Raw genomic sequence first — 23,549 nt, forward strand, 5'->3', positions numbered from 1 at the left:
GACAAGGTTGGGAACACTGTGTACACACCTAGCTGCTCAAAAATGCTACACGGGAAGCTTCTAGGGGCAGCTATTCTTTTTTATTTATTTATTTTTTATTTTTTTTATTATGTTATATTAATCACCATACACTACATCATTAGTTTTTGATGTAGTGTTCCATGATTCATTGTTTGTGTATAACACCCAGTGCTCCATGCAGAACGTACCCTCTTTAATACCCATCACCAGGCTAACCCATCCTCCCACCCCCTCCCCTCTAGAACCCTCAGTTTGTTTCTCAGAGGCCATAGTCTCTCATGGTTCGTCTCCCCCTCCAATTTCCCCCCCTTCATTCTTCCCCTCCTGCTATCTTCTTCTTCTTCTTTTTTTTTTTTTTAACATATAATGTATTATTTGCTTCAGGGGTACAGGTCTGTGATTCATCAGTCTTACACAATTCACAGCACTCACCATAGCACATACCCTCCCCAATGTCTATCACCCAGCCACCCCATCCCTCCCACCCCCCACCACTCCAGCAACCCTCAGTTTATTTCCTGAGATTAAGAATTCCTCATATCAGTAAGGTCATATGATACATGTCTTTCTCTGATTGACTTATTTCGCTCAGCATAATACCCCCCAGTTCCATCCACATCATTGCAAATGGCAAGATTTCATTCTTTTTGATGGCTGCATAATATTCCATTGTATATATATACCACATCTTCTTTATCCATTCATCTGTCGATGGACATCTTGGCTCTTTCCACAGTTTGGCTATTGTGGACATTGCTGCTATAAACATTGGGGTGCACTTACCCTTCGGATCCCTACATTTGTATCTTTGGGGTAAATACCCAGTAGTGCAATTGCTGGATCGTATGGTAGCTCTATTTTCAACTTTTTGAAGAACCTCCATACTGTTTTCCAAAGTGGCTGCACCAGCTTGCATTCCCACCAACAGTGTAGAAGGGTTCCCCTTTCTCCGCGTCCCCACCAACATCTGTCCTTTCCTGACTTGTTAATTTTAGCCATTCTGACTGGTGTGAGGTGATATCCCATTGAGGTTTGGATTTGGATTTCCCTGATGCTGAGTGATGTTGAGCACTTCTTCATGTGTCTGTTGGCCATTTGGATGTCTTCTTTGGAAAAATGTCTGTTCATGTCTTCTGCCCATTTCTTGATTGGATCATTTGTTCTTTGGGTGTTGAGTTTAAGAAGTTCTTTATAGATTTTGGATACTAGCCCTTTATCTGATATGTCATTTGCAAATATCTTCTCCCATTCTGTCAGTTGTCTTTTGGTTTTGTTGACTGTTTCTTTTGCTGTGCAAAAGCTTTTTATCTTGATGAGGTCCCAATAGTTCATTTTTGCCCTTGCTTCCCTAGGGGCAGCTATTCTTTAGGACAACTGACCCAGAAGAGGCAACTCAAAAACGTTCTCACATAGAAGTTTATATGAGATTAAGAAGACAGGCATTGTCTTTGTCAAAAAACAGAGGGGATGTTGGTGGTGGAGAATGTGCATCCCACCATTGGTCGCCTCCTGGCCCCACCATCGGTACTCCTCTGCTGAAAGACTCATCATTCACATTAGTCTTTTGAATGTCCTGAGAAGTCAGAAAGCCTGTTCAACTTTGTTTAGTGCAGCAATCTCCATACCTACTTAACCATGCAGTCCTTTTTGTTTTTAGAAAAAGACCTGTTAACAACTTGTGGAACATGCATGTTCTGTGAGCCCAGTTTGGGAGGAGACAGTGTTCTAACTGATGCTCATGTTTTCAATTTCTCATGCTGCCTGGCATTACAAATCATGAAGATATTCAAGCTCTTAGTTTTCTGGAACATGAGTACTACAGATGAATGTTCTAGGGTGGGAAGAAAACTAGAGTGTGGAAGATGGTCTGCCTGCGCTGCCTAGGGGCTTTCACAGGGCCCCCCAAGCCAAACCTGAGATAACCATTCTCTTTTCTCCTCTTTCCTCCCCTCCAAGTATCCTTTTCTTATCCCACTTCATCTGCCTTTCATGGATCAGAACTCTCCACCCAGAACCCAGATTCTTTACCCCGTGCTCTGCATTTTTAGATTCCAGTGTGTCTGTCTGCTTTAAATAGCAAGTGCATTTTCCCTGAACTCCCTAAATGGAATTGCTCTGTGTCTTAACTATGAATATTTGTTTGGAAAATTTGGTTGAGAAGATTGATTATCTTCTTGTTAAGCATATTTACATGATTAGACTATTTCATAATTTGATACAGGTGTGAAAATCGGCCTGTTGTGGAAAGTATGCTATAGTCATTAGGAGCTTTTGGCTGTTGCTTTCCTTAGAGCTGGAACACTATAAAACAAACCAGAGGATTTCAAATTATGACAGAGTGTCTTTAGTAATATCCTCTGTGCGTACCTGTGCTGGGTGTACTGCTGATGTCATGAATCGGGAGGTGGCACAAAAGCCGTGAGATTACACCCTTTATCACTGCTCTGTTTCATGACGAGTGGTGTGAGGAAGACCTGTGACTTGGAAACCGTCCTTGTCCCAGGATCCATTCTAATGAACACACCACTGGGAGTCATCTGAGTTTATTTCAGCCCGATTGCTTACTTGCTCTGTGTTTTGGGATTTTAAAAATATCTTCAATAGGAGAGGTACCTTAGGACAAGAATGAGAAATATGGAAAAAAATTTTGTTATAAAATAGTAAGAGTCATTATTGGAAATATGATTTGAAATCTAATAGCCATCCATGTTTTCTCTAAGGCTGGTGAATAATCAGCTCCAATGCTTGGTTTTATTTTTGTGGGCAAGTTATTGAACTTGCCTTGTCTAGGTCTTCTGTCTGCAGGCTAGATTACAGTACTAGTTCTTGCTTTCCAGGGTTATGGCAAAGTAACTTACCTAAAGCTCTTACTTAACTCCTGGCTCCTACAATGCCCCTCACAAATTTTACTTGTTGATTATGTTTGCTAATATCATTTTTCTCCTAAAGGCAGTGTATTGAAATGAAAATATTTCTGATCTGGTTCTTTTGTTTAAAGTAATAAATGCCTTGGTATTCCTATCCTAATTTACTTTTTCAGTATTGGCTGCTTCAAGCTGAGTTCCTCCTCCCTGGATAAGCTGCATAATTCTCTGACCAGCTTGTTTGAAAGCCTTGCTGGTATGTAGAACAAAAGAGCCTTTGATCCCACTGCCCAAGCAGTCCCTTGAAATGGAACATTATCCATAATTGATTCTAGAAAATCTTCTACAACAGACCTTTTTTTTTTTTACATTTGTGTAGAATTATACTGTATGCTAATCATGTAAATACCCTTAACAACATGCCTTTTACACTTCTTATTTTCCCAGATGCTTGGAGAGGCCATGTCTGCAGTGGGTGGTCCTGAGGGCTTAATTCTATGTGTAAAATTACTGTGCAAATGAGATGTGTTACCTGAGATGTGACTGACTTACTAAGCTTCATGTCATGGAACATGGCACCTACCCAAAATACTCACCAGTCTTCATCCATATCATTCAAGTAGAAGCTTGAACGTTGCAAAAAGGGACCAGAGTGGTGTAACATCAGCCACAAAAGCCGTATCCTGAATGTTTACATTTGTCTTCTTAATCTGGGCCAAGGTACTTTATTAGTCCTTTTAAGAGCCCAACCTCTTAAAATCCCAGCAGTGAATCCTGGAGTGATGATGTTGTTGTTGTTGTTGTTGTTGTTGTTTGGGAATTTTAGGAAGAAACTCATGATATGATCAACTTTTTTGTAAATAGTATTTTATAGTATTATCTTAATATATAAAGCATATAAATATGTGTTTAATATATTTATTAGGTGTTTAAAGATCAGAAAGCATAAAGAAGAAAACCAAGTGGCCTCTAAACCCATCACTCCTTATAATTGATCAAGCAGGACTCAAGGTTTAATTTAAAAACATTTTCAGAGGGGTGTGGGGTGCCTGAGTGGCTCAGTTGGTTAAGCGTCTGCCTTAGGCTCAGGTCATGATCCCAGGGTCCTGGGATCGAGCCCCACCTTGGACTCCCTGCTCAGCGGGGAGTCTGCTTCTCCCCCTGCTTGTGCTCTCGCTCTCTCTCTCAAATAAAAAAAAAAAATCTTTAAGAACATTTTCGTTTGTCTCCCATGGAAGTTCTTCACCCTTCTGGTTAAGCTCAGGCATTTCCCTGACTCCTCCGTTTTTAGGCAGTAAAAAGTACCTTGGTCAGTGTCTGTGGGTAGGAGTCCAGAAAACAGGTGTGGCCATCTATCCTTAAACCCCGTCACACTTCCACCCTTCCTCCAGCGTGCTAACCAAGATAAATCATACAAAGAGAGAGGGTAAGAGAAGTAGGAATGCTGGCAAGGCCATGGGATGGTTTGCGTTCTTTGGGTCTCCATGCATGTGTCGCTGTCTGTTTAGTGATTTCTTGGTATGTGAGGCAGAATTCTGAGATGGTCCCCAGTATCCCTGCCTCCAGATACCAAGGCCCTCGATAATCCCTTCCCCTGAGTGTGGGTGGCAGCCATAAATTGTGCTTGGATAATCACTCTCAAGATTATATGGCAAAGGTGAAGGGATGTAGCAGATGTAATTAAGGTTCCCAATCAGTTCATGAAAAGGGAGATTACCCAGGATGGGCCTGGTCTAATCAGGTGAGGCCTTAAAAGAGATGAGAAGCAGCAGCAGGCACCATCCTGCTGGCCTTGATGACATGAGCTGCCCTGTTGTCAGAGGAGTGGGCCATGCTGAAAGAAAGACGGACCCAGTCCTACAACAGTAAAGAAGTGAACTCTGCCCCGAATGTGGGTGGATGTGGAAGAGAACCCCAAGCTGCACGTGGCAGCCCAGCCTCATGAGACCCTGAGCAGACAACCTAGCCAGGCCATGCTGGACTTCCAACCTACAGAACTGTGAGCTAATCACCGGGTGTTTTAAGCCACGGAATTTATGGCTGTTGGTTATGGCGAAGTGGGAAAACTGGTGCATGTGGGTTCCTCAGAGTTGCCCACTGGGAGCTTTCTCTTGCACTTTCCTTGGGGTGGGGGATGCCTTTTCCTCCACTAGCCGTTGCTCTTGCTATCTGGATGGCCCCCTGCACAGACACTTTTGGTTAGGATCCCTTTGTCTTTCCAGTTGGACTATTTGTGGAAGATTTGCACCAGCTTGAGTGGGCCCTCCCTCATGATCCACATCCTTTGTTTAGGAAGACTCTGGGAAATCCCGTAGCTCCCATCCCATGCAGCAGGAACAGCTGCTTTTCTTTGCTGCCTCCACAGCCGGCGTCAGCCCAACTCTCTGAACCCTAGACTTTTTTGGTGGGAATTGGGCAGCAGTGCACTGAGCCTCCGTGACTGGTTTAAAGCTTTTTGAATGGTCCCGTGACCCTCTCTCTGCCTTGGCCGGAGACAAAGGGGGAAGCACCATTCCACCCTGTGCTCTGGCCGGGAGTCCTAGGGAGACGTACGGCACTGGCTCTCCAGAGACGTTTCTCTTCATAGAGTTCTCTCAAACTTCAGGGCCCCATAGATCAGTCTAGACCAGACGTTCCCTCCTCTAACCCTTAGGATTGGGAGTGAACCCGGGAACACCAGAGAAAGCCCCTTCTCAGTTGTTGCCATGGCTCTTTTGTACTTGAGTGTAAGTCAGCATTGAAGGATCTTATAAATATCTGGTGCCAACTATTAATTTTCATTCTGTGTTTTCTTATGAAAATACATGTTGATCTGTACCCTTGCTTTGGCATATTATTTTTATTGCATCTTGACACTTCATTCAAAACTACCAAGTTCACATCCTGTGCATACCTGTTTAATTTTTTTCCTAAAGAAAACTAAAGTATAGTTTCTGTATGTGAAAAAAAAAATGAAGTTAGTTAAATAGAGGCCTATCTTTTAACCTGAGTTTTTTAGGAAAAAGAAATAAGCAGAGTGGTTACACTACTGTTTGGCAATAGATTTTGAGAAAATCTTATCACTAGAAAGGAAAATTACTGTCTGTATCAGTTAGCGAGGACCTCAGTTATATTGTGTAACAGACTACTCCAAAAACTCGAAGGCTTAAAACAGTAATCATTTATTATTTTTTGTTTACTAATCAGCCCCCACCTGTCTTTACTCCAAACCCTGCTCATTCCAGCAAAAGCAAGGGCAATCAGATCATATGGAATGAATTGTATATATTACAGCTCCCACCAGAGCAGATGTTGCTTAATGCAAGGTCTCTGTGGTTGAAGCTCTGCATTTTTTTTTCCAGGTCAGAACTAAGCCTATGATTTTATTCTCAGCTTCTAAAACTTTAAGTGTGACTTGATCTTCTTGATCTTAAAAAGAATTAAGATGCCAATTAAGTTGGCTGTGTCACTATCCATCTCACCCCATTTCTAAATTAAGGCTGCCCTAGTTTAAAGTACTTATCCTCACCGTGCCTGAGTGTTAGAAAAGCTTAATTACAATCCCTGTGCTTGATTTGTGAGCATGTGCCCTTGCACGGTGCGTGTTCACAAGCAGGCTAGACACTTGTATTCAGCTATTCTGGTACGCTGAACTAGATTATTTTGGAAAATAGCGTTTAATGATGGAGAGAGTGGATTGGGAGTTAACAGACCTGCATTTTGTAAGTCCTGACTTACTATTTTTGTGACTTTCAGCAGATGACTTAATATCCAAGAGTTTTAGTGTCCCCATCTGTAAAATAGAGATACTAACATCAACTTCTTGTTTTGCTTAAAGAATGAAGAGCGCACAGCACCTGACATACAATAAGTATTCAGTAAGCATTAGTTCCCGTGCCCTTTGAGTCTCTCATTCAGATATTTAAACATTTTAAAGTGTGCCTTTCAGACCATAGAGCCATTTCTAGATCATGCTAATCCTGGACACCTGGGGATACTAACTAGTCAGGGTCCCCAGGAAAACATGAGTATCCCCTTAAACCTGATTGATTTTGCAGAAATTTTACCAACACCACTGAGAGTTAACGGGCATGGTTCAGGTGGCAGAGATCCCATCTTGAGTCTACATTGTATCTGGGAAGGTCTTAAAGCCTGGTGGGGATGACCTGCCTACAAGAGACCCATCATTTGGCTTGAGGAGCCTCTGAGAGATGAACTCGAGTAGGGGCCACTGCAGGTTTGAGGACATCCTCCAGAAAGGGCACCAGGCATATCACACTGGGCCCTGCCATATCAACTGAGCCATTGGAGGAGAGCAGGAGACCTGAGGTTGCAGACCAGAACTCTAGCTTAACTGGGACTGGTTCCCAGGGAGAATCATGCCCTGTAAATGAAAAACCGAAGACCTATTTTACCGAACTCTGTAAAACACTGTTGTGACAACTCTAAAGGAGTGTAACAGAAAGGAGAAACTGCCATTCTTCCTCTCTGCATCCTGGGCCGCTAGGAGTTTGAGCACTAGGATGGGTTTAGGGCACTGGTGACAGGATCGCAGAGCCCAAGTGGCCACCAGGACTTGGCAGAAATTCTCAAGCAGAGAGTGACTTTGAAGGGACAGGAGGTCCTATATCAGTAAGGGACATAGATCCATGGAAATTTATGTTCATGTGGTTTCACTTGATTCTACTTGGTGCTCTCAAATATTTTGGGGTGCTTCCTGGGGATATTCCCCATGTGTCCACAAATAAGTTCATTCTGTGCTGCCACTGCCCCTTGCTGGGGTACCCTGGGTCCTGACCCCTAAGCTCTGCAGCGTTCTGCGAGCAGTGCTCCTGCCATGTGCCTGACCTTGAGCCCCCCCCCCCCCCCCCCCCCCCCCCCCCCCGCCGTGGGGGGACCTCTCCACACCTGCGCTGGGCCACCTCTTATCATTGCTGCATTAGTGTGGCTCAGCAAGGGAAGACCAAGACCCTGAGGCAAGCTTATAACAACAATGGTGTTTACTACTATTAGATTATGGCTGCCCCACCTCGCCCTTCCCTCCTTAGAGCACTGGTTTTCTAAATGGCCGCTTGCCTGTGTGTGTGTGTGTGTGTGTGTGTGCAAATTTTGAGCAGCTTTTTCCATTTCAGAACACTTTTAAGTATTAAACATGCTTGAAATCTCATGAACTCTATTTCAATTTGGGAATCTTATTTTATCGGGGGGGGCTCATTTCCTGTGGGGATTTCTTATGGTACTATTATAAGCAAACACTCCCATTGGAAATGTATGAAATATGTTCTCTGTGCATGCTCATTTCCCTTCCCAATTTAAATGAACAGTACCTTTGGAGCCTTTAGGATTTCTGTAGGAGCCTATTAGGCCCCTTCTTGTCAACGAGCCTGTAGTGACTCCTTGATCTGCATGTGGCAGGAAAAGCATCCCCAGATAAGGTGTGGCAGATCATAAAGTGTGTGGAAGGGATTTTCATAATATTGGAAAACCTATCATGTGCTCTAAATAGGTTTACATGTGTGAGAAGAGAAAAAGAAATATTTGTAAGAGGGGAAATGATGTTAGCTGTAACAATAAAGCCGAAAGTACAGAAGGAAAAGTAATCTGTTACATATTTTCTGTATCCTGAGGTCACTTGCACTTGAGCCATACTTTTGAAATAATGGACAAAATTTTCTCAGTTGTCTTGAGCATTAATCACGATTTATATCTTAACTCTTTTTTTTTTTTTTGGTGTTATTTCTCTTAGGGCAAAAATAAAATGTAAATTCTACAATGATATATAGTGTACAAAGCAGTTTCCACATATTATCATTTCATCTTTACTGAATGCCTGAAGGTGTTTCTCCATTTGCATATGAGTGAACTGAGATTCAGGTAGGGGAAGAGAATTGCTCAGGGACCTAAGGATGAGAGAAACAGTTGGAACTGAACTTCTGAGTTCTGCTCTAAGGTCCTCTCATCCCTTTCTCTTCCTTCCTTCCTTCCTTCCTTCCCTCCCTCCCCTCTTCCCTTCCTCCCTCTCTTCCCATGGTCTCTTTCTTTTTTTTTATATTACCACATGTCTCCCAATTGTAAAAGATTATCTGAATGAGCGTTTATAATACATGTCATTGTTATGTTTGTGTTGTACAATGAAAGCATCTCTGTTATTTGCAGTAGCCCTTGGCAAAGAGAGGCAAGTCTGAAGGTGATGCTGACTGGGGTTGGAGTCTTTGGTAGAACATGGAAAACCCTGGCCCTCATGACCTGATGCATTCCCTTTGTAAGACACCATTAAGTTTCATGGTGTTGACCTTACTCAGCTCCATGGAGAAAGCTCGGAGGCAGAGAAGCCAAGTAGATGAATTTAATGGTGCTCAAAAAGTGCCAGTTCTACAGACATTTCATGACATCCTTTACAGATCAGCCTTAGAAAGTAGTGCATGGGAGATGTCTTAATATTGCCGACAGGGTTGTCATTTGGCACATGAATTTGTCCTTGAATGAGGCATATACTATGCCTTTTATATAGGCAGGCTGTCCCCATGCTGAAGCATGGGTTCATGTGGCCTCCTGCAAGCTTACCTTTGGAAGGTTGGGCTGCTCACAGAACTGGGCTGCATGTTGAGGAAGTATGCTGCTTTGAGAAAGCCCCATTCTTCTTCGCACTTTCTCCCAACCCCATCCAAAGACCTACTTCCAAGTTGACCAAATATTAGCCACTCTGCAGCCTGCAGTCTCTCTCCCAGTGGTCTTTATGGTTTCTGACCTTATTCTAGCCACTACCCCCTCCTAGGGAATTTGTGGTGACCTGGCTGCATGTTTGACTGTGGTGGAAGAAGCAGAAGAAAGGGATGGGGAGAGAAAGAGAGGCAGAGTCACAAGGACACAAAGTGAGGGGAGTAGAATAGTGAGCAGCCCTGCCTGGTTTAGACTGGTGGTTCTAATGAACAAGACAGACCTCATGGGACCTGCCTGAGTCTGGGATGGCACCAGTGGTCTTTACTGAGGCAGAGAGTTGGGTCTGGGGCCGGAGCACCCAGCCTCCCACGCTCCTACGGCACAGCCTGTCCCTCCTCAGTTGGCAGCAGTGTCCTGCAGCTTGCTTTCTGCTTTATTGTGGTTTGACATCCTCAACCGGCTGCCTCTCCCCTCTGCTAGCTCTGGTGGTGCAGTAAGCTGGTACCCACCCTCCCAGGTTCCTGGTGACGGCCTCTTTCTATTCAAAGATGCAACTTCTACATCTGGCCTTTTCACTTCATTGCCTGACGTGCTGCCCTGGACAATTTGCCTTGGTTTTCCTGAAGTAACTTGGTAACAGATGTCTGAGATGGAGTGCTCTTTTCCACCTTGTGTCTAAAAGTACATATACGAAAACCCAAACACATAATAATCAATGTTTGTTAGCTGTTATCTACATGCCAGGTGCTGAGCTAACTACTCTTTACCTATATTACCCAATTTAATCCTCACAGAAGGACTATGAGTCAGGTATTATTATTAATGTCTTTTTAAAAGTCTTTTTCGAAGAGGTTAACATAACTCACCCAAGGTCACACAGCCAGTTTATTGCATATTTAAAAGAACAGTTTGCTCAGAACTGGCTTTGGATGTTGAATCAGATTCTGCAGTAAAGCATGAGGCTCCCTTTGGGCACCCATCCAGCCCTTGTGTAACAGTGTTTCCCCACCTTTAATATACACAAGTCCCCAGGGGGTTTTGTGACGATGCAGATTCTGATTTTGAGGTCAGGGTGAAGCCTGAGATTCTACCTTTCTAAACAAATTTCCAGATGGATGCGCCTGCTGCTGGTCCATGGACCACACTTTGATTAGCAAGGTTTAGATCCTTGGTTGTAGTTCTAGCTTTTGCAGTGCTCTGGATTCCAGGAGGGCCAAAGAGACAGAGGACCCAGCTGAGGTCAACTGATGGGAAGTCAACATAGCACTGGCTACTTGAAACCTTTGCTTGGAAAGTACCGATATTAAGGATGTATAGCAAGAACTGGGTCAAAGACTGCGCTGTCTGACTCTGAGCACACCAGGGCTTGCCCCACCTTTCCCCTCGCTGGGCAGCGCCGGCTCTGCAGCTGTCTGGCATGGGCCAGAGGCCCAGGGTACAGCACTGCTGGCTTTTCAGAAGAACCAGGTGCTGGGGGAGACTTCAAGGCATTTATTTCTGATTGATTTCTCCCATGTTCCAAATGGTATGGTACCCCAGAAAGACATTCTGAGGATGACTTTTGATGACACAAATGGGTGGTGATTCCTGCAAGCTACCTGGAACATGGCTCCTTTGAAAAGGAAGTCATTCACATGTGGCAGATGAGAAAATGCATATGGAGACTTTGGCGGCCTCAAAGGCCTGCTGTAGCAATGCGAGACTTTTAGAAAGCCCTGCAGGGAGCTGGGCTGCTGCAGAGTTCAGAGCATGAGGCGCAAGTAAATAATACATGCTTTTATGATGGAATCTATCAAGTTGCTTTGGGTTTTTTTGTTTTGTTTTTTTTTATTTTATTATGTTATGTTAGTCACCATACAATACATCATTAGTTTTTGATGTGGTGATCCACGATCCATTGTTTTCGTATAACACCCAGTGCTCCATGCAGTACGTGCCCTCCTTAATACCCATCACCGGGCTAACCAATCCCCCCTCCCCCCTCCCCTCTAAAACCCTGTTTGTTTCTCAGGTCCATAGTCTCTCATGGTTCATCTCTCCCTCCGATTCCCCACCCTTCATTTTCCCCTTCCTTCTCCTAATGTCCTCCATGCTATTCCTTATGTTCCACAAATAAGTGAAACCATATGATAATTGACTTTCTCTGCTTGACTTATTTCACTTAGCATAATCTCCCGCAGTCCCATCCATGTTGATGTAAAAGTTGGGTATTCATCCTTTCTGATGGCTGAGTAATATTCCACTGTATATATGGACCATATCTTCTTTATCCATTCATCTGTTGAAGGGCATCTCGGCTCTTTCCACAGTTTAGCTATTGTGGACATTGCTGCTATGAACATTGGGGTGCATAGGGCCCTTCTTTTCACTACATCTGTGTCTTTGGGGTAAATACCCAGGAGTGCAATTGCTGGGTCATAGGGTAGCTCTCTTTTTATTTTTTTGAGGAAACTCCACACCGTTTTCCAAAGTGGCTGTACCAACTTGCATTCCCACCAACAGTGTAAGAGGGTTCCCCTTTCTCCACAACCTCTCCAACATTTGTTGTTTCTTTCCCTGTCCATTTTTGCCATTCTAATTGGTGTAAGGTGGTATCTCAATGTGGTTTTGATTTGAATTTCCCTGATGGCTAATGATGATGAACATTTTTTCATGTGTCTGTTAGCCATTTGTATGTCTTCTTCAGAGAAGTGTCTTTTCATATCTTCTGCCCACTTTTTGACTTGATTATTTCTTTTTTGGGTGTTGAGTTTGAGAAGTTCTTTATAGATCTTGGATACCAGCCCTTTATCTGTAGTGTCATTTGCAAATATCTTCTCCCATTCTGTGGGTTGCCTCTTTGTTTTGTTGACTCTTTCCTTTGCTGTGCAGAAGCTTTTTATCTTGATGAAGTCCCGAAAGTTCATTTTTGCTTTTGTTTCACTAGCTTTTGGAGATGTATCTTGAAAGAAGTTGCTGTGGGCGATGTCAAAGAGGTTACTGCCTATGTTTTCCTCTAGGATTTTGATGGATTCCTGTCTCACATTGAGGTCTTTCATCCACTTTGAGTTTATCTTTGTGAATGGTGTTAGAGAATGGTCGAGTTTCATTCTTCTGCATGTGGCTGTCCAATTTTCCCAGCACCATTTATTGAAGAGACTGTCTTTTTTCCATTGCATGTTTTTTCCTGCTTTGTCAAAGATCATTTGACCATAGAGTTGAGGGTCCATATCTGGGTTCTCTATTCTGTTCCATTGGTCTATATGTCTGTTTTTGTGCCAGTACCATGCTGTCTTGGTGATCACAGCTTTGTAATATAGCTTGAAATCAGGCAACGTGATGCCCCCAGCTTTGTTTTTCTTTTTCAACATTTCCTTGGCGATTCGGGGTCTTTTCTGATTCCATACAAATTTTAGGATTGTTTGTTCCAGCACTTTGAAAAATGTCATTGGAATTTTGATCGGGATGGCATTGAAGGTATAGATTGCTCTGGGTAACATAGATATTTTAACAATGTTTATTCTTCTGATCCATGAGCATGGAGTATTTTTCCATCTTTTTGTGTCTTCAGTTTCTTTCATGAGTGCTCTGTAGTTCCTAGAGTATAGATCCTTTACCTCTTTGGTTAGGTTTATTCTGAGGTATCTTATTGTTTTTGGTGCTATTGTAAATGGAATCGTTTCTCTAATTTCTCTTTCTACAGTTGCATTGTTAGTGTATAAGAAAGCAACTGATTTCTGTGCACTGATTTTGTATCCTGCCACATTACTGAATTGCTGTATGAGTTCTAGTAACTTGAGGGTGGAGTCTTGGGTTTTCCACATAAAGTATCATGTCGTCTGTGAAAAGAGAGAGTTTGACTTCTTCTTTGCCAATTTGAATACCTTTTATTTCTTTTTGTTGTCTGATTGCTGTTCTTAGGACTTCTAGTACTATGTTGAACAATAGTGGCAAGAGTGGGCATCCTTGAGGTGTTCCTGATCTTAAGGGAAATGCTCTCAGCTTTTCCCCCTTGAGGATGATATTCGCTGTGGGTTTTTCATAGATGGATTTTATGAACTTGAGGAATGTTCCCTGTATCCCTATACTCTGAAGAGTTTTAATCAGGAAAGGATGTTGTATTTTGTCAAATGCTTTTTCTGCATCAATTGAGAGGACCATGTGGTTCTTCTCCCTCCTCTTATTTTGTGTTCTATCACATTGATTGATTTGCGAATGTTGAACCACCCTTGCATCCCGGGGATAAATCCCACTTGGTCGTGGTGGATGATCCTTTTAATGTATTGTTGGATCCTATTAGCTAGGATTTTGTTGAGGATTTTGGAATCCATATCCATCAGGGATATCAGTCTGAAATTCTCCTTTTTGATGGGGTCTTTGCCTGGTTTGGGGATTAAGGTAATGCTGGCCTCATAGAATGAGTTTGGAAGTTTTCCTTCTGTTTCTATTTTTTAAAACAGCTTCAGTAGAATAGGTATTATTTCTTCTTTGAATGTTTGGTAGAATTCCCCAGGGAATCCATCAGGCCCTGGACTCTTGTTTTTTGGGAGGTTTTTGATCACTGCTTCAATCTCGTTACTGGTTATTGGCCTATTCAGGTTGTCAATTTCTTCCTGTTTCAGTCTTGACAGCTTATAGGTTTCCAGGAAGGCCTCCATTTCATCCAAATTGCTCAGTTTATTGGCATATAGTTGTTGATAATAATTTCTAATAATTGTTTCTATTTCCTTGGTGTTAGTCATGATCTCTCCCCTTTCATTCATAATTTTATTAATTTGGGTCCTTTCTCTTTTCTTTTGGATAAGTCTGGCCAGTGGCTTATCGATCTTATTAATTCTTTCAAAGAACCAACTTCTAGTTTCGTTGATCTGATCTACTGTGTTTCTGGTTTCTAATTCATTGATTTCTGCTCTAATTTTAATTATTTCTCTTCTAATGCGTGGCTTAGGCATCGTTTGTTGCTTTTTCTCTAGTTCTTTAAGGTGTAGAGTTAGTTGGTGAATTCGGGATTTTTCTATTTTTTTGAGTGAGGCTTGGATGGCTATGTATTTTCCCCTTAGGACCGCCTTTGCAGTATCCCGTAGGTTTTGGACTGATGTGTTTTCATTCTCATTGGTTTCCATGAATTGTTTAAGTTCTTCTTTGATTTCCTGGTTGACCCAAACATTCTTGAGCAGAGTGGTCTTTAGCTTCCAAGTGTTTGAATTTCTGCCAAACTTTTTCTTGTGATGGAGTTCCAGTTTTAGAGCATTGTGGTCTGAGAATATGCAGGGAATAATCTCAATCTTTTGGTATCGGTTGAGACCTGATTTGTGACCCAGTATGTGGTCTATTCTGGAGAAAGTTCCATGCACGCTCGAGAATGAGTATTCTGTTGTTTTAGGGTAGAATGTTCTGTAAATATCTATGAGGTCCATCTGGTCCAATGTATCATTCAAAGCTCTTGTTTCCTTGTTGATTGTCTGCTTAGATGATCTGTCCATTGCTGAGAGTGGAGTATTGAGGTCTCCTACAATTAACGTATTGTTATCAATATGACTCTTTATTTTGGTTAAAGTGGGCTTATGTAGATGGCTGCTCCCATGTTGGGGGCATAGATATTTACAATTGTTAGATCTTCTTGTTGGATAGACCCTTTAAGAATGATATAGTGTCCTTCTGTGTCTCTAACTACAGACTTTAGTTCAAAATCTAATTTGTCTGATATAAGAATTGCTACCCCAGCTTTCTTTTGAGGTCCGCTGGCATGGAAGATGGATCTCCATCCCTTCAGTTTCAGTCTGGATGTATCTTTAGGTTCAAAATGAGTCTCTTGTAGTCAGCATATAGATGGGTCCTGTCTTTTTATCCAGTCTGCAACTCTGTGCCATTTTATGGGAGCATTTAAGCCATTCACGTTGAGAGTGATTATTGAAAGATATGAATTAATTGTCATCATGTTGCCTGTGAAGACGTTGTTTTTATAGATTGTCCCTGTAAATTTCTGTTGTATATCACTCTTGGGGTCTTTCTCCTTTTTTAGACCCCCCCTTAATATTTCTTGCAGGGCCAGCTTAGTGGTCACATATTCTTTCAGTTTCTGCCGGTCGTGAAAGCTCTGCATCTCTCCATCCATTCTAAGTGACAGCCTTGCCAAATAAAGTATTCTTGGCTGCATGTTCTTCTCATTTAGTACCCTGAATATGTCTTGCCAGGCCTTTCTGGCTTGCCAGGTCTCTGTGGATAGGTCTGACGTTGTTCTGATGTTCCTCCCTCTGTACGTAAGGAATCTCTTCCCCCTAACTGCCCTTAAGATGGTTTCCTTGGTTCTAAGATTTGCAAGTTTTACTATTACATGCCGGGGTGTTGGCCTGTTTTCCTTGATCTTAGGAGGGGTCCTCTCTGCCTCTAGGACGCGAATGTTTGTTTCATTCCCCAGATTAGGGAAGTTCTCAGCTACGATTTGCTCAAATACATCTTCTAGTCCTCTCTCTCTCTCCACTCCCTCCGGGATTCCAATTATTCTGACATTGGAACGCTTCATGGTGTCACTTATTTCTCTGATTCTATTTTCATGGATTCTGAGTTGTTTTTCCCTGGCCTCCTCTTTTCCCTTTTTATCTATTATATTGTCTTCCAGGTCACTTATTCATTCTTCTGCCTCACTTACTGTTAGATTATCTAGATTGGATTGGATCTCATTGATAGCATTTTTAAGTTCTGCCAATTCACCTTTCATTTCTGCCCTTAGACTCTATGTTGCCATTAATTGGTTTCTCCATTCTAGCCGTTGTCTTCACAATTGCTCACCTGAATTCCATCTCCGACAACTTGGTTATATCTGCATCCATTTGTAAATCTGCAGCATAAGTCATGATCTCTGAGTCTTTTCTATTTTGGGGGTTCCTCCTCCTAGTCATTCTGTTGATGGTGTTTGAGGGAATGTATAGAGTCCAAATTATTGACCAGAACCCAAGCAAGATGCACCTGTTTTCTTGGGACCTTAGGGTTGCTGGCCTCTTGTTTTCCCAGCCTGTCTTCTCGGGGAGTGGCCTGCCGTGCTGTTACTCAGACAACCCTGTTTGGGCGGAGTTGCCCTGCGCCCCTGTGGCGGGGGATGGGCTCAGCGGGAATCAGTCTTTGGGGCTTTTGTTCTCTGGCGCCTTTCCCTGGCGGCTTTCCGTGTCTCTTCCGCCAGTCAGAGCAGAAGAGACCGTTTCCAACCCTCTGCCTCAGAGCAGAGAGACCTCAGTCTGTTCTTCAGTGAGCTCTCCAGGCCACACTGTCTCTGTTTCTGTCCGTGCTGCTATAAACTGCAGTGTCCTGGGTTGTGCACCCCTCCGCAGCGCCCCCAGTGCTGCCTCCAGGTCGGGGCAGGTCTCTGCCCTTTGTGCTTCTAAAACTGCCAGCGGCTCCCAGTTCGCCCGCGCGCGACTCTGCCGCTCCGGGATTCCGCCCCGGGGGCTGCCCTAGAGTCTTCTCCCCAACGCTACCTGTCTGCGAGTCTGTGCCCCATCCGCAGCATGCGAGGCTGTCGCTCACCGGCGGTGTAAGATCCCCACCGCCAGGCACCCTCCCGCTGCCGTTCATCCTCCGATACCTGCCCGTGGAATCACGGCTCCCCGCTTCCTACCTCGTAACCAACCGCCTGCGATATTCTGCTTGTAGAGATCCAGATCTTCTTACATCTCAGGCTGGTTTCGTGGATGCTCAGAGTGGTCTGGTAGATATCCAGCTCAATTCCAGGGACCAGTTGAAATAGGGTCCCCTACTCCTCCGCCATCTTTCCTCCTAACTCTATCAAGTTGCTTTGTGAGGCATCTTCTTCATATTCAGAGTGGACATTCCAAGAAACAAGAAGTGAGCTGCCAGCCCGTCCCGTGGGAAAACACTAAGAAAGAAAAATTAATCTTCACATCAACAGAGATCCTTTCTCTGTATACTGGGCAGGACATTTGAATATGCATGTGCACAAAAGACAGCTTGCTGTTGTGACTAACTTGTATTTCATCCACAAATGTTGTCCACCCAAATTGCATCCAATTGCATTATGTTGTTATTGTTTGTTAGAGACACACACTGTGGCACCATCCCACTGAGGTGGGAGAGAGTCCAATTTGAAGCACTGTCATTCTTGAATAATGTTTTCTTTCATGAAAATGATATGCTTATCACTTTAGTGGGAAGATTTCTATTTTGAAACATCTCAGGTAACTCAGGGTGACTAAATCATATTTTAGGGTGAATGTCATCCTCAAATGTGTGTTCTTAGAGTCCAAGTTATAGGGGAAAAAATTACCTGATCATAAATTTCACATTTAGGTCAAAAGAATGCAGTTTGCCCCTACCTGTGATATGAGCCATGTTCCTCCAGATTCTTTGAAGGATAATTTGTGGAGTCATCAAGCTGCTGCAATAAAAAACCATAAAAATCAATATAACTATGTTGAAATGTACTATGTATGTAGCTATAGATTATAAAAGTAACAAGAAGAAGAAACACATCTCCCTCTCTTTTTCTCCTAGAAGAAAAACAATCTTTGGATCTAAAATACATACCTAAAATTTTTTTTAACTGGATTCCATAGCCATTTAATGAGCATGTTTATGAAATACCGAGTATGTTTCTCAATAGGGGAGAGCATGATTCTAGCAGTGTTTGATGTTCTTGGGCAAAGTGTCCTTCGAGCACAATTCTAAAAATATTCTTGCCATTTCTAGCAACATCTACAGTATAAGCAAATTGACCCAAGAGTAATCTCCACATGGTCCAGAGGAGAGAGGAAACCAGACCAAGTCTGCTGGCTCATGTGGCATGAAGTACCATGCGCTCTGTGCTGGCTTGAGTCATAGCTCTTATTCCCTTGGTGTGAAAAACATGGGTTCTTAATTAGTTTGGTAATATGTGTAATGTGCAGGGACTCTACAGAGCCCTGAGTGGATCCCCAGAGAAAACTGTAAGTCCTGCCCCCTGGAAGCTTATAGTCGAGTTGAGAGGAAGAAGTCAGGTGTAAGAAATGTTAGCTGGGGCACAGTATTTGGAGAGTGGCACAGATTTATAGTCCTGTGGTCTGGGGTGGTCCCAGGCAGTAAATATTCATTCTGAAGGAGCTTCCATGCTCAGAGTTAGATTTAGAGTAGAATTAGGCTACCTCTTAACAGAATAGTTCTCATTAATTTCATCTGCTAACCACACTGTGCTGCCTCAGGCCTGGTCCACCAATCCATTGCTCCTGCACTGTACAAAGCCACATGTTGCTATTTCTTTTTTTTCTTTTTAAGATTTATTTATTTATTTGACAAATCGAGACACAGAGAGAGAAGGAACACAAGCAGGGGGAGTGGGAGAGGGAGAAGCAGGGTTCCTGCAGAGCAGGGGCCCAATGTGGGGCTTGATCCCAGGACCCTGAGATCATGACCTGAGCTGAAGGCAGTCGCTTACAGACTGAGCCACCCAGACGCCCCCATGTTGCTATTTCTTAACTCTAAGGTCTGCCTTGGGTTCAGAATCAACCCAGTCCTGGAGGCAGTAAAGGGTCTAGGAAGGGATGGCACCAGTTACAAGTCAGGATCTGGCCTCGTGTTTGATGTTCCTTCAGCACAAAGACTGTCCATATGGAGACAGATGAGTGAGTATCCTACTTATGGAATCAGTCTTACGGCTTAATAATCACACTTTACGATAACAATAGAGCAGAGGAAGGTTGTGTAGTAGGAAGAAAGAAGGTTATTCTGGCTGGCTATTGTCTGAATTAGGAGGAGGAAGAAGAATACCTAGTAATAAAGGTCTGCAGTTTGGGTTAGAACCCTGATGGGCTTTAGTATGAAAGGTGAAAATTTCTACTCCCTCTGACCGCTGGCCATAGTCTGAAAATACACAAAGTGCTGGTTCTTTTTAGAGCAATCTGGAGTTGTGCTGACAATCAGATAGTATGAGAAATTCAGAATAGGTGGGGAAAATGGAGAATGGATACTTATGGGGAGACCGAGGTCATATGCAGAGGTTGGCAGTGAGGAGGAGGTGTGACTGATCAAGTCTCCCCTGCTGGTTGCCGGGAGTACCTTCATGCTCTGTTATATCGAGCAGTGATGTTATCACTCACCCCCTCCGTTGCCTCCAACTTAGTCATAGTATAGTAGCTCATCTTCCAGTGGTGTTGTTTTGGAGAATAAAGAACAAGGACCTTGGTGCATGCTGGGTGATGGTACTAGAGGGAACAGGTGCAGGAGCAGGCTGGGGCAGAGCTCAGTGGAAGCAGTAAATTAGATCCTGAGGACGTAAGTGCCTGGGGATGTTAAATTTTGAGGAGGATGTGAACTCCCCACACTACATGGGATGGGAGGGCTCGCACTTTTTAATTCAAATATTAAAAAGTGATTTGAGTGGGGGTAGGCACCAAGGCAGTGGACTTTTTCGTTGTGTTATTCCTCCCTCTTGGAGATACATTACTGTAAATTCAAATTTGAGACTGGCACTTCTGCTGTAGTATTCTCTCTGAACTAAATGTGACATTAAATTGATGATTGTAAAATAGGTCTTTCAATTACTATGATCTGGTGATCTGCGTTTATTTCTAAATAGATCGGGCCAAATTACTACCCCATAGACTGTAGTTGGGAAAAAAGAAATATTGACACTATTAGAGTTCCTGTTTCCTCTATTTCTTTAAAAAAAAAAAAATATGAAAGGGTATGGGCGGATGACAATGGATTGGAATAAGGGCATTTGTCTAAGGAATTATATCAATTCAGGCAACCAGTTGACCTGGGTAACTAGGCTAATCTTATCCCTAATCTTTTGATGTTTATCACCTTGTCTGTGGTTTTTATATACATGGGGAAGACTCAGCCATCATCAGACCTGGCAGAACAGAGACATGTTCGTTTATATAATAATTTTAATAGCAGTAGTGCCTGTAAAATACTTTGAATTCCTAGCCCCTAGGGCAGAAGCCCTCTTTGCTCCTTGTGTTCCTAATACATAATGGCACACTCAGCTCTGGGCCCTTAGTCCTCTGGGTTCCAGAGAGGCTCTAGGGGCCAGTGGACCCCATCCTGGTCAGGGACAGTAGAAGGAGCCCTTGGCCAGGAGCTCAGAGACTCAATGACAAGTCTGCTAGCTGGAAAGCAAAAAAGAACTCAACAAGATAAAAATGAGCCTCACTTGGTCATAAATAGGATGCGCTGTGATTTTTTTCTTGGTTTTGGTTACTAACAGCTAATCATTCATTGTTTCCCATTAATTAATTCATCATATTTCTTTTTTTTTTTTTTTAAGATTTTATTTATTTATTTGACAGAGAGAGAGAGAGCACAAGCAGGGGGAGCAGTAGAGGGAGAGGGAGAAGCTGAGCAAGGAGCCCGATGTGGGGCTCGATCCCAGGGTCCTGGGATCATGACCTGAGCCGAAGGCAGACGCTTAACCGACTGAGCCACCCAGGTGCCCCAATTCATCATATTTCTGAGCACCTACTATGTGTCAAGGGTTAAGGGATATGCCAGTAAGCAAAATAGTGTCCTTGCTTCTCATAGTACTCATTGTTCTAGTTTATAGGCTCAAGTTCAACAGCAAGAGGGGCTTCTATCAGAATTAACTTGTGTACATTAATCTGCACAGAGAGATTTTTTTTGCTGCAATTGATTTTTCAGACTCATAATCCATTCACTTTGATATATTTCTGGTCCCCAGCTGTTGTCAAACATTTGACTGTTTAACTCCCCATTACTTACTTTGAAAGAGTGAGAAAGGGAAGGTAAAGAAAATAACATTGAAATTAGTAGATCTTGTGATTGGAGAGCATCTTAAGGAGAGAAGGCTTAATGGTGAAAGTAGGAACAGAATTAAGGATTTACTTTTAGCCCATGATCTCAGCTTTCATAACTAGAGCATTTTCCACTATGCCTAGCAAGAATTTGGTTTTAAATATCTGGGTTTAATTTAAATATTAATTCAGTTTATGAATGGTACCCCAGTTGCCCATTACCATTGATGTTTTGGAAGTGATAATGCCCTGACCTTTACCATAGAGCAGTATTTCATATATCTGAATTTATATAATAAAGGTTTTAAAAAATATCTATGTCTATAGCTATAAGGATGGATGGATGGATGGGTAGGCTTTTTTTGAATTGAGTTTAATGACTCACCTCAATAAGTGAATAATGTTCTACTTTGGAAAATAAAGGGACTTCTGAGTTTCTCTCTTGAATGTAATATGCCTTTCACTGAACTGTAAGGGTCTGCAAAACCTGCACAGCTCCTTTGACAATGGGCAAAATGGAATGATGCTGTGAAAACTGTATGAAATGCACTAATTTAAAATGCAATTTTAAAGTGCATTTAATTTGAATGGGCCGTGAAGCTGTTGCCTTCCTATTTATATTTCTGTTCCCTGGAATAACTTCAGGTATGTCTCTTGGCTCTTCAAGCTGCCTTCCTGTAGATTGTTAGAACCAGCCACATCCTTCTCATTTCTGTCATTGAAACTCCTGGTAGGTTTATATTTTGCTGCCTTCTTTGGATTTTAGATTATTATTTCAAGGCTGTTCTTATCTGCACTTTCCTATAACCCTCTCTCTTTTTCTTTAGTGTAACATCCACATGAATGTATCAACACTTTTTAAAATTAGAGGGTAATTAGCTCACTGCACAGTCTGGGTATGTTTGGTATTTGGACTTCTGGTGATGCTCCACATGTATCAAATTTTATTTTCAGAAAGCTGGTTAAATTTTTAATGGGACCCATAGTTAAATCACCTTGTAAACAGAAACCTTCTCTCCCTCCCTCCCTCCCTCCCTTTCTTCCTTTTTTCTTTCTTTCTTTCTTTCTTTTTCTTTCTTTCTTTCTTTCTTTCTTTCTTTCATCTTTCTTTCTTTCATCTTTCTTTCTTTCTTTCATCTTTCATCTTTCTTTCGTCTTTCTTTCGCCTTTCTTTCTTTCTCTCTTTCTTTCTTTCTCTCTTTCTTTCTTTCTTTCTCTTTCTTTCTTATAAAGAGGAATGTTACCTACATTTTTAACTCAAATAAATAAGAAGGTTTGCTTATATTCCTTTACAGTTCGGAAGAACATGACTTTGGAATGGGGAAGATTTCAAGAAAGAGGGCTAGAAAGCTTTAGAATTTCTCTTAAACAATAACAAAAGGGGCGCCTGGGTGGCTCAGTCATTAAGTGTCTGCCTTCGGCTCAGGTCATGATCCCAGGGTCCTGGGATCCAGCGCCCCGCATCAGGCTCCCTGCTCAGTGGGAAATCTGCTTCTCCCTCTCCCACTCCCCCTGCTTGTGTTCCTTCTCTCGCTTTGTCTCTCTCTGTCAAATAAATAAATAAAATCTTTAGAAAACAGACAAACAAACAAAAAGCAATAACAAAAATATTCTAGCAGCATCCTCAGATGGTTTAGTCTGGAATCTGATCCCTAGCTCTGCCCAGCTTCTTTACGCAGGTCAAAGGAGGAAGCAGCAGCATGAGGGAATGCCCGGCCCAGGTGAGGCCCCTCGGGAATTTTAATTCCGAGAGTGCTACCTCAGTGGAGGGGATGCCAGGCCTGCTGGGTTCTCATTCCTTTTAGTTATATGTAAGTTATATATATAAGTTGACTGTTTATCCAAGAGAGTAAGGTAGACAGAGAGACATACATAAAGCATGCGGTGAGTGCTTGAGAAGCCAATATCCATTGGAACACTCTGGAAGACTACCACAGAGGATTATTTATTTCCTTTGCCATTGGCTATAGAGACCGTATCTAATGGAGCAGAATGGCTTTTAACCACAGCTATCAGTGGGCCAGTCAACATACACATATCTTCTTTGCTCTCTGTCTTTGTATTCAATTCTTTCTTTGTATTCAATTCACTCCTCTGACCTCAGGCCCCAGGCCCAGGCCACTTCTAGTCTGCTTTCTGTAATTCTCCTTTTTCCTTTTCTATAATATAATATAAATAGAAACATATATTATATAGTCTTTTTCATTTTGCTTCTTTAATTTAGTGTAACATTTAATTGCTGAGTAATGTTGCATGGTATGACTGTACTATATTTTGTTTATCTGTTCATCACTTGATGGATACT

General features: G+C 42.5%; 1 protein-coding gene and 1 long non-coding RNA gene across 18 annotated transcripts in view; one reads left to right on the forward strand and one right to left on the reverse strand.

Moving 5' to 3' along the window:
- The window catches only part of LOC144379900 (uncharacterized), a 164,395-nt gene extending 156,646 nt beyond the window's left edge, over positions 1-7,749 (reverse strand). Inside the window, exon 1 of the long non-coding RNA XR_013443415.1 lies at positions 7,713-7,749. This is a non-coding gene — a long non-coding RNA (uncharacterized LOC144379900). The remainder of the gene's footprint in view (positions 1-7,712) is intronic.
- Positions 1-23,549, forward strand: part of LDLRAD4 (low density lipoprotein receptor class A domain containing 4) — a 431,752-nt gene that overhangs the window by 304,360 nt on the left and 103,843 nt on the right. The gene's annotated exons all lie outside the window — the stretch shown is intronic.

This window comes from Halichoerus grypus, chromosome 13, assembly GCF_964656455.1.
Source record: "Halichoerus grypus chromosome 13, mHalGry1.hap1.1, whole genome shotgun sequence".
Classification (NCBI taxonomy): Eukaryota; Metazoa; Chordata; class Mammalia; order Carnivora; family Phocidae; genus Halichoerus; species Halichoerus grypus.